Source organism: Corylus avellana, chromosome ca5 (genome assembly GCF_901000735.1).
Source record: "Corylus avellana chromosome ca5, CavTom2PMs-1.0".
NCBI lineage: Eukaryota > Viridiplantae > Streptophyta > Magnoliopsida > Fagales > Betulaceae > Corylus > Corylus avellana.
Window position 1 is genome coordinate 22742715 of NC_081545.1, and position 12482 is coordinate 22755196.

Here is a 12482-nt window from a genome sequence, read left to right on the forward strand (position 1 = left end):
CCAATAGCTTTTTTGTGAACTAAATTTTCACAAAAAAAGCTTCAGAACTAAAATTGGCGGGGGTTCTAAAATTTTGGGAACTAAATTTTCACCAACTTGAAGACCTCCCGCCATTCGTCTCCCACTCTCACTCTCACTCTCACGCTGTCTCTCACTCTCACTCTCTCACTCTCTCGAGCTCACTCTCACACTCTCTCACTCTCTCCCTCCCTCTCTCTCGAGCTCTCTCTCTCTCTTACTCACTCCACGCAAGTTTCTCTCTCTCAGGCAGCTGTTTCCGACGTACCTCTCTCACTGCCAGCTCTCACTCCAGCGAACTTAACGCTCTCTTGTAGCTCTCTCAGGTATGAGTTTCTCCTAAACCCTTGCAAACATTAAATGCCTCTCAATCACTCAAATAGTATCCATGAATTGTGATTTGAAGAAATGGGTAAAGAAAAGGGGCAAGAATGGGTAAAGAAAGCGTGAATTCTTATAAATTCAAACTCTAATAGCTCAAGAATGGGTTAATAATGAATTAGTTTCACAATATTTCTTTACCCATTCTCAAATGAATTAGTTTCACAATATTGCTTCATTTCTCATGAAATTGCTTGTAAATTCAAACTCTAATAGTTGTTCTAGATGGTACGTTTGATTGTCTACTTGTTGCTTTTTACACCATCTTATATTTTTTTACACCATCTTATATTGCTTCATGTCTCATGAACCTCTATATACATTTAATTGGAAGATAGATAGTGGACTATTGGACTTATAGTGGTTGGTTGGTTGATTGTGATAATTTGCACAAATGTTGTGAGATCTTGGATGTTATTTCATGCTTAAAATTTGAAATTATTGATATTCATTTATGTAAAAAATTATTGATTTTTTAATTTAAATTATACAATTTTCATTTCATTTAGGCTAACTTGGTAGTGTTCATCAACCAATAAGACCTTGGTAACAAAGAAAAGAAAATTAAGGATCGATGGAAATGTCATATCAACTTGGTGGGATGAGAGTGTAGTTTTAGTATTTCTTAAGTAAATAATATTAATAAACTTTTACAACTCACAAAGATGAAGCAGAAACTTTAAAGCGGCCAACTTATATCAATGTTAGATGACCTTTCCGAGGTTGAGTGCTAACGTATTCCAATATTGAGTGCTAACGTATTCCAATATTGGATGTCTTTTCGAGGTTAGATTGGGTGATTGGAAGATTTTCAAAAGAGTAAAATGTGAAAAATGAAAGCTAGACATAATGCATAATATGCATTACAACTTCTTCTTCTTCTTGTTTTCTTCCCTAATCAATAGTCCACTATCTCTCTTACGTGTCATCTTTTTCAGAGAGTGACCCTTTTTTTACACTATAAGATGGCGTAAAAAAATATATATAGAGGTTCTAGATGAAGTCTTCCAATTAAATGTCCTACATGTCATGTTAGAATTGGCTCCCTTAAATGAAGCTAGCAACTTTAAGGTCCTCTAAATGTCTGGTGTATAAGAGCATATGAACTGAAAAAAAAAAATATATGCATCCATTTTACTTTTTTTTTTTTTTTTTTTTTTTTTTTATGAATAAGCACCTTCATTAAGAGCAAAACAAACCAAATACAAAGTATCACCATATACAAGCCCTACAAAAGGCCAAAACTAAAACCTCATAGAGGCTGAACACTAACAAAACACATTACAATGCTGTAAAACATACTAACCGCAGACCAAAATAACCAATATTAACAAAGCAAGTCTGCTGGTATGTTCCATAAAGAACAAAGCATAAGGTTTTCACCAGTTTTAGAAAACTTCCCTTTCCCAATTACTCTAGTTCTGACTTCCCATAGAATTTTCTTCAACAATTGCTCCTCTGTTTTGGGATGTCTTGCATGCCTGACTTCATTTCTATTGCACCAGATGTTGTAGACAGCAGACCCCAAAGCCAAACGACAAAGCACAGCTTTAAAGGTCTTATTTCCCCATTCACTGCATCCCATTTGCAAAACCTCCTCCCATATTATAGGAGAATTTGCTATTCTGCACCTAGACAAGCAGAACCTCCATATTCTATAGCTGAAGCTACATTCAAAAAAAAGATGATTATGGCTTTCCAATTGATTCCTGCAGAAAACACAACTAACAGCTCCTTTGTATCCCCTTGTCAACAACCGATCTCCTGTATCAAGCCTCCCCTTCACAGCAAGCCATAATATAAATGCTTGCTTAGGAATAGCAAGGGGAAACCACACCAACTTCCACCAATCAATCTTCTCATTTTTCTCCCTAATAGCCTCCCAAGTATCTGAACTAACAAAGATACCATTCTTTGAAACAGTCCAAATAAGCAGTTGAAGCCTTCCTGCATAAGATAGATGCTTGGATAACCAGGAATCAATTCTACCAATAATTCTGTCCATAAGCACTCCACAATCTGCAGACGAAAGTCTAGCTGAAATTAGAGGAACCCCAAGATATCTCACCAGAAGTTTACCCTCCTTCATTTGCAAATCATTCAATAAGGAATGCTTAACCCTATCAGTAATTCCAGAACAATAAAAGGAACTTTTAGAAGGGTTTGCCTTAAGGCCAGTCAACTCTTCAAACTCAACTAAAGCAGCCTTTATAACCTTAATGGAGCTCAAGCTAGCTTCAGAGAAAATAAGCAAATCATCTGCAAAGCAAAGATGAGTAAGCTTCATTTTAAGGCATTTAGGATGAAACTTGAAACCTGAATCAACACCAGTAGAAGCAGCCATGAGCCTAGAAAATACTTCCATAGCTAAAAACAAATAAGGAGACAAGGGATCTCCCTGCCTTAGCCCCTTCTTCCCTTCAAAGTATCCAACCAAGGTACCATTTAGACAAATAGAATACCTAGGAGAGGTGATACACTCCTTGATCCAACTAAGGAATTTTCCTAGAAAACCAAAACAGTAAAGACAATGGATCATGAACTCCCAATTTACTGAATCATAAGCTTTCATGAGATCAACCTTCAAGGTGCATCTAGGATTTCCTGTACCCTTATGGTAATTCCTTACAATTTCCTGAGCTAGAAGAACATTTTCAGAAATGCTTCTAGAGGGAATAAAAATTGACTGGTTCATACTCACCAAATCTCCTAGAAGAGGCAACATCCTGTTAGCAATAATCATGGTAATGCATCCATTTTACTTAGATCCTATCAATCCATAACCCCTTCAAAAGTCATAAAGAAACAAAAAAAATACTAATATGTATTTGTGCTTGTGTATTTGAGATGTTAAGGGCTGTAATATACTACACCTGAATGCCACCATCTTCACCAAATTTACCATGTATAACTGGTAAATTTGTGTCTACAGAAGCAGGAAGATGTTCTGCAAACGCCTATCTGCGATCGATCGCATCAGGCCTGCGATCGATCGCAGAGTACTCTGATTCTCAGTTTGAGCTTCTGATCCTGCGATCGATCGCAGTTTGCTTTGCTTCTCACATTGAGTTTCTGGTCTGCGATCGATCCTGCGATCGATCGCAGTTTGCTCTGATTCCCACCTTGAGCTTCTGGTACTGCGATCGATCCTGCGATCGATCGCACGTGACCTGCGCTCGATCCCCTAAGGACAAGCTTTACCATATATAAACACATATAATCTTTTGTGGTTCCATTAAACCTCTCTTCTTCTTTTGTTGTTGTATTAAACCTTGCTTCTTCTCTTATTATTACTTTTAGATTAGTATTAAGTCTTATTCTTAGATTACTATTTTGTTATTAATTTTCTACTTCACATCTACTTCTATTATCAAAGTTGGTATGGATTATAATTGTATTGTCTTTTCTATTTAAGTTCAATAAGGAAGCTGCACAGTAAACTTGAAACAAGACAACATTCTATAATAAATATCAAACCTAACAACAATACTAAAAAAATGTAAAACTGTCATTGAGCTAAACTAGTAAATAAATTACAAATAGAAATTTGTTCTAAACTAGTAACCCACTTCTAGAATATTTTGTTAGGTAACATCGCATTGAGCTAGCATTATTTCGTATATATTTGTTCTAAACTAGTAACCCACTTCTAGAATTCTCTCATTACCCATGCTCCTTTTAAACTTTCCCTCCCTTAATATTTGAGAACAGACCTCCCATTTAATTCTATTAATTCAATTCTTAAGAATCTGATCTTCTAATTCCCTTGTGTGCGTACATGTACGTAACGAATAACCTTTAATAGGGACATCAATATGGATAGGAGTTGGATGCGGGAAAGTACGCGATGTTCAGAGCGATTTCAAAAAGGTGTGGAAGAATTCATGGGAATGGCAGTTAAATCAGTTGATTCACGTGATATGACAAAGTGTCCATGCCGTGATTGTGCAAATCGATATTATTCTCATATTAGCGAGGTGAAGGGTCACTTGTATATGAATGGATTTACTCCGACATACACTAGATGGATATTTCACGGGGAAGAAGATCATTTTAGGGAAAACACTTCTACAAACATGCACACACATACAAGTGAAATGATGGAGGAGGTTGATGCAGTTGAAGAATTGTTAGACGATGTATGTATGGGGACATTTGTTGATGCTAACATCGGAGAATCCTCTACTTCACAGGGCCCCACAACTGATAATCACGAACAAACAAGCTCCTTCTACCAATTTTGGGAAGATGGTTTACGAGAACTTTATCCAGGCTGCAAGAAATTTACACAAATTGCTTTTATACTGAAGATGCTTCATATAAAGGCGTTCTGCAACATGAGTAACAAGGCGTTTGATATGATGATTGACTTGATAAAGACGGCCCTCCCAGATGGAGAGACATTGCCACGCTCGTATAGAGAAGCAATACAGTTTAGGCGACACTTGGGATTCGGTTACGATAAGATACACGCATGCAAGAATGGTTGTGTGCTTTTTTGGAAAGAACATGCAGACAAAGTGGTATGCCCAAAGTGCAACAATTCAAGATGGATTGATGGCAAAGGCAGAAAAAGTAATATTCCTCAAAAGGTCTTACGGTATTTCCCAATAAAATCGAGGTTACAACGGTTGTTTATGACAAAAGAAATGGCCAAGGAAATGCGGTGGCACAAAGAAGGTCGAGAAGATGATGGCAATACTCTCAGACACCCCGCCGATTCTATTGTATGGAAAGAGTTTGATAAAAGACATGAGTGGTTTGCAAGTGATTCCCGCAACGTGCGGCTTGGCTTAGCAAGTGATGGTTTCAACCCATATGGTAATATGAGTACAACATATAGCATATGGGCAGTAATGTTAACGGTGTACAATCTCCCTCCGTGGATGTGTATGAAGAGTCCAAATTTGATGTTGCCCCTTATTATCCCAGGGCCTTCAGATCCTGGAAAGAATATTGATGTATATTTGCGGCCATTGGTTGATGACTTAAAAGATTTATGGAATGAAGGCATACGCGTGTACGATGCATCAAAGAAAGAGACATTTCAATTGCATGCGACATTACTATGGACTATAAATGATTTTTCCGCATATGGAAAATTATCTGGGTGGTCTACAATTGGAAAGCTTGCATGTCCAGTATGTAATAAGGATACATCGTTCAGGTATTTGAAGTATGGGCATAAGGTGTGCTTCATGTGTCATCGTCGGTGGCTTCCTCAAGAACATCCATGGCGCAAAAGAGGAGATTTGTTTGATGGTACAGAGGAGCATAGATTGCAACCTGAAGAATTGTCTGGAAGTCAATTGTTGAAACAGCTAAGAGATGCTGAGGGTTTGCAATTTGCAAAAACAAGCGGGAGAAAGAGAAAGAACACAGATGTTGTGTTGAATTGGAAGAAGATAAGTATTTTCTTTGAGTTGCCTTACTGGTCAAGCTTGAAACTACGTCATAATTTAGATGTAATGCATATTGAGAAGAACATATGTGAAAGTATCTTAGGTACGTTGATGAAGATCGATGGGAAGACCAAGGACACAGTCAAGGCACGAAGAGATTTACAGTTGATGGGTATACGTAAAGAATTGCATGTGCAGCCAAATGGTGAAACTTATAGGATGCCACTTGCGAAGTACACCTTGACAAGAGATGAGAAGAAGAGCTTATGTGAGTGGTTGAAAGGTGTTAAATTTCCTGACGGGTATGCATCTAACATTGGTCGATGTGTGAACAAGCTTCCTGGTAAAATTTCGGGTATGAAAAGCCACGATTGTCATGTCTTCTTACAGCGCTTGCTTCCTGTTGCAATTCGAAATTTCTCTACGTCGGAAATACGAACAACATTGACCGAGTTCAGTACATTTTTTACGCAGTTATGTGCACGGACGTTGAAAGTTGATATCCTAAAACAAATGAAAGTCGACATTGTAATAATTTTATGCAAAATGGAAAAAATATTTCCGCCAGCTTTTTTTGATGTTATGATCCATCTAGCACTTCATTTACCTCGGGAGGCCGAGCTTGCCGGTCCTGTACAAAACCGTTGGATGTATCCGTTCGAAAGAGAACTTGGAAGATATAAGAAGTGGACGCGTAACAAAGCGCGTCCAGAGGGGTCTATTGTCGAGTGTTACTTAGCTGAGGAGAGCTTGACCTTCTGTTCCAGGTATCTTCGGGGGATTGAGACAAGATGGAACCGTGAACGGAGAAATGTTGACGTTGATGTTGTAGAAATGAGCCAGCGCTTGGATGTGTTCTCCCAACGAGTTCGGCCGTTAGGAGCAGCTAAATTAGTAACACTGGATGCTAATGATTTTGCTAGGGCACGATGGTATGTGCTTACTAATTGTAACGAAACGGCCTCATATTTGGAGTAAGTTTAGTAATGGCTTTTGTGTTTTACTTGTTACGACATGTTATAATTGTAGGGTTGATGATCATTTACCAATACGTTTATTTTTCATGCAGTGAACATTATAATATGATCAAAAGAGAAGGCGGCCGTGACATTGATAAAAAGCATGAGGCTAACTTTGAACGTTGGTTCCATAAACGTTTATACAATAGTGGGCGTATTGCAGACCATGACTCAAAACACTTATATGATCTTGCATGTGGGCTTGATCGTCATGTTAGATCGTATAGAGGTTGCATCGTGAATGGGGTTAGGTATCACACAAAAGAATGTGCAGAAACTCGTACTACTCAGAACAGTGGTGTTTCTGTTTCAGGTGAGGACGAAACCTCAATAACGGAGTATTATGGTGAGTTAAAAAATATTCTAGAGTTACGTTACCCTGGCCAAAATCTCGTGTACTTGTTTGAGTGCGATTGGTGGGACACTGGGAGTGCAACAGGAGTACGAATGGACCAAGGCTTCACGATTGTGAATACTTCTCGTAAATGGTGTGAATCCGACCCGTTCATCTTAGCATGTCAAGCTTCGCAAGTGTTTTACTTGGATGATCCCAAATTGGGTGGTAATTGGAAAGTGGTGCAGAAGTGGATCAATAGAGACATCTATGATATTCCAACAGTACAAAAGGGAGATAATACAGAAGATGACCAAAGACTCAGTGATGACGTATACCAGGAAGGTGAATGTGTTGGGGGTAATATGGTCTTTGTTGATGAAGCGAATGTTGAAGCCTCCACTCAATTACGTAGAGATGATGCGACAATAGCAATTGACGAATTATATATTCAACTTGATGCAAGCATGTTTGCCAACGATAACTTGCCGGACGAGGACCATTATACAAACTTTGATGAGGAAGAGGAGTTATGTAGCGACAACGATATAGACTCTGAACACGAAGAGGACTCTGAACACGAACAATCATCTTCAAGTAACAGTGCTACAGATTCTGAATATGAATCTGATGATGAAATGTGTTGAACACATAAGCTCAAATTTGGTGTAAGTACAAAGTGTATTAGCATATTTAATGAAATTGATGCTCTCTCTCTCTCTCTCTATATATATATATATATATTGTGGTGTTTTTTTTTTTTTTTTTACTAGCATGATTATTGTATGTTTGTCAAAAATATTGAACATGCTATATATATGGTTATAAATTGACTAATATAATTTTGTGGTTTTTGACTTGTTAGCAGATTGATCATAACAATGACAACAACAGGACGCAAACGTGTTCCAGCAGCACGAGGCCGAGGCCGAGGCCAAGGTCAAGGTCGGGGCCTTATTGACGAGCATGAGAGTTCGACTCTCAATTCTGGGTTTGGTGATACAGATATGCAAGTGTCGCCCTCGCCCCCCCTCCTCCTCGAGTCAGTGGATGGGCATCCTTCGCATGAGTCTAATAATCCTATTCACTCAGTGGCAGGATTGGATTCACAGGGAGCCGCCCCTACTGCATCTTGTAAGTTCATGAATTTTATATTTATGAACTGTTATTTTTGTATTATTTTGGTTTGTTATAGACATTTGACAATATACTTTTCCAAATATAACTTACTACGTTACCATGTTTTGCGTAACAGCTACCACGTCTGTCAGAAGTGTAAGGGGTAAGGCCAAGTGTAAGAAGTTGAGTGACCACGTACTTAAGCATGGTCCCTTAGTGCTAAACATCCCAAATAGACACCGGGCACCTGTAGGCGAGAATGCCTCATGGTTTGCAAGCAAGATTGGGGAGATTATTCGTAACATGTGCGAACTCCATCACGGTGAATGGAAAAAGGTCCCAGCTGAAGAAAAGAGCAAGTTGTTGTTTCATGTTCAGGTATGAATATCAATGTAATGTTTAATAATATGTTTCGTATGGAAAATTAATGTGACACATTTTTTACCATTGTTTTCTTATCTATTATGTATTCAGTCAAACTTCGCACTGAATATGGAACGATACGAGCACATCAAAGCTGTTGAACATAAATTGGGTCGTGCATATGCTAGGCTTCGTTCGAACTTGTATAGGGATCATTACAAGAAATATTTTGACGGCATTGATAAAGACGATGATGAGGGGATTGCCAAGGCTAAGGCTATTGGGAGGGAAAACGTGCTAGCAGGGTATGGTCCTCAACAGTGGAACCTAATATGTGACTCATTTGATGACGGTAAATGGAAGGTAAATATATATTATTATACTGATTAGAATATTCAAATTGATATAATTTGCATGCACTTGAAGACATTTTATGAATAATTGTGTTTTTTTTTTTCTTTCCAAATTTCATAGAAAAAGTCTGAACGAAATACCCTAAACAGAAGCAAATTGGAAACAAATCACACAGCTGGGACTTGTTCATTTGTCAATGTCATTTACAAAAAGGTAAGTATCTCGTACCATAATTTAATGAAAGTAACGTTATTTAGTGTAAACTTTGATTATATGTATTATGTGTAGGAACAAGAAACAAAAGTGAAGCCTAATCCTGTTGAACTATATGAGGTTACCCATACAAGAAAAAAGGATAAACAGTTTGTGAACGACAAATGCAAAAGTCTATATGTAAGTAACTGTTTACGCTCCGATCATTAAGTTGATTAGTGAAGAACATGAATAGTAAACTTGCATGAAGTATATGTTAAACTAAGGCCAACTATGACTTGTGCAGCTTCAAATGCAAGAATTAACAACCAGTGAGGCCTTAGAGGAAGGCAATGTGGAAGGAACAAGTGTGGATGACCGAATGAAAGAAATAGTCACACAAGTACTAGGGGGCCGACGAGCTGGGCACGTTAGAGGAATGGGATGCGGTCTTATTCCTACCCCTTTAAGAACTTCATCTCAAGCGTTCACCCACTTCGACAACCACGATGAGTGTAGGAAAAGACAAGAAGATACTCAAAGCGAGCTTCAACAGACTAGAATTGAACTTCATCAGTACAGAGAGAATTTGCAAGCCAACGTTGAGGAAACGAACAAATTAAAAGCCACTGTTGAGTTCTTAATGTCACGTATTGGAGGGTTAGTGAAACTCTACCTATGCATTAATTTTACAAAAACACACATACTAAGTAATCGTTAAAAAGCTTATTGATCATTATATGAAATTTTATTCTCTTAGGTCTGGAGGGAGCTTGCTTGGAGGTGCATCAAGTGAAGCCAACAATTGAGGGAGCTTTGGAATAACTTTATTTAGGATGTACTCTTTGATAGCATCTATTTGTGATATATTTTTTGATACTATGTATTTGGATAGTTGTTGGTACTTTCTATTTGTTAATGTGTATTTGACTATTTGTTGATCGTGATCTGTTTGGTAATGTATATTTGTTGGTACTTTTTATTTGGTTTATATTATATTAAGATATTCGCAAAATTTTTGGTTCAACAACTTTTGAGTTAGTAAATCTCCCTTGACATGGTTATCAAGGTTAAAGAACTTTGAGTAAACAATGCAAGGGAGTAATAATATCTTTCTAAATTTTATTTTTAAGTGTATGCAGGATGACAAGAGTACAAGAAAGTTAAACCACCCAAGCAGGTTCTCGCTTTAATATATTTCATGAAGAAACACATTTTTAGTATCTCTTTCTCTATCATTTTGGGTTTCATTTTCATTGTCTTTGATATTATATATTGGTTCATTGTGGTAGATTACTCAAATTGCTTATGAGGATGAATTGGCAAGGAAGAGAATGCAGATAAGTACTTTATTTTGGGTTTTGGAATTTTGCTGCCCATGAATTGTAAAACATATATTTAATAGTTTTCTCCCTTGGCAGGTTTGGTTAATGGGGCAGTTCTCACATATTTTTTATGATTTTGATGAGGTTAGTCATTTTGAGTTATGTTTCTTGTGGGCATTTAGATTAGTTTGATTATTTCATATATTAATTGATTCATCAAACAATGTTGTTGTGTACTTAAACATAAATGCAATGTTTCTTATAGAGGTACTCTACGTGCATTTTATTTGCCCATGCATGGAGTTATGTTTCTCCGGATAAGTTTTCCTGCTGAATTCTTTTAGTGTTGGTTTCTTCATAGTGAACTTTTTTTTTTGGCCTCAATCTTGTTATTAGGCGCACAGTGCTTATCATGGTGTTGGCATTGTGAAATTGATGGGCCGTAGCAGTAGATATATAGCTATGCATGCATCCCTAGCTAGTGGACAAATTGACATATGTTTGATTCATGAGGTACTTATTACTAGCAATTAATTGGATAGTTATCTTTGTGAGCTGTTACTGATTCTACTGATATGCACATCTAAGGTATCTTTTAATTTGCACGGGGCTCATGGTGTTTTGAGTCATCTAAAATACCTGATTGAGACAAAGGGTTCAGCTATTATTTGTGTCGCAGAGGGAGCACGACAGGTGAGTTACGTAAGGAATTCATATTTTCGCTTTTGGGTTGAATACTATTAATTGATCAGGTGATTTAAATTGTGCAGTTCTTTTTTGGCTTCATGAAATACTGTGAAAAACTGCCTGTGTTCATTTCATTGCATTGCATAGATCTTATAACTTCTTCATTATATTTTTCCCCAAGATGAAGAGTAAAATTTAGTATGTTATTGTTTTTTGATGCAGAATTTTATTCAGAAAACTAATGCTAAAGATGCGTCTGGGAACGTTGTATTTGGAGATTTCGGTGTCCACATTCAACAAGAGGTTGGTGGTTGTATTTTGACTAATTTCATGTGGTCTTCATCTCTCCATAACTCTTGAGACAAGTTAAGTGGGTTGATAAATAATGAGCTGACTAAAAGTCTAATTTTTAACATCAATTGATATGTGTTGCATGGATAAGAATGGACTGCAGTTTGGCCTTTTAGTTGTCATTTGTTAGAGTTACAAATATGATATATTTTAAGCCTTCAAGATCTTACTCTATTAGTGACTCTTTTTGCTAAGACTAGAACTGACTTTTGATGTTATATATTTGTGTGAATTGTTCTTCACTTGAACTGGAAATCATTAGAAAACCTACTGATGCTGCGATCGATCGCACTCAAAGTGCGATCGATCCCAAAATTTCGAAAACCTACTGATGCTGCGATCGATCGCACTCCAAGTGCAATCGATCCCAAAATTTCAAAAACCTACTGATGCTGCGATCGATCGCACTTGAGTGCGATCGATCCCAAAATTTCGAAAACCTACTGATGCTACGATCGATCGCACTTGGAGTGCAATCGATCGCAAATTTCCGAAACCCTACTGATGCTGCGATTGATCGCACTCAAAGTGAGATCGATCGCAAATTTTCGAAAACCTACTGATGCTGCGACCGATCGCAATCCAAGTGCGATCGATCCCAAAATTTCGAAAACCTACTGATGATACGATCGATCGCACTCCAAGTGCGATCGATCGCTTTTTTTTTTATTTTTTTTTTAGGACCATTAGGGTTGACAAATGTCGACCCTAATCGTCAACTATCAGGCTGATAGTCAATTTTTTTTTAATATTTTGGGACCAAATGTGGACGCTAATGGTCAACTATTAGCGTCGACTAATTCTTTTGTGTACATCATCTTTAGAGTCAAACACATGCATCTTTTAGGGTCGATAAAGTGGACGCTAAAAGTCATCATTAAGGACTCTAAGTGGACGTTGATAGTTAGTTTTTTTTTTAATTTTTTAGGACTATTAG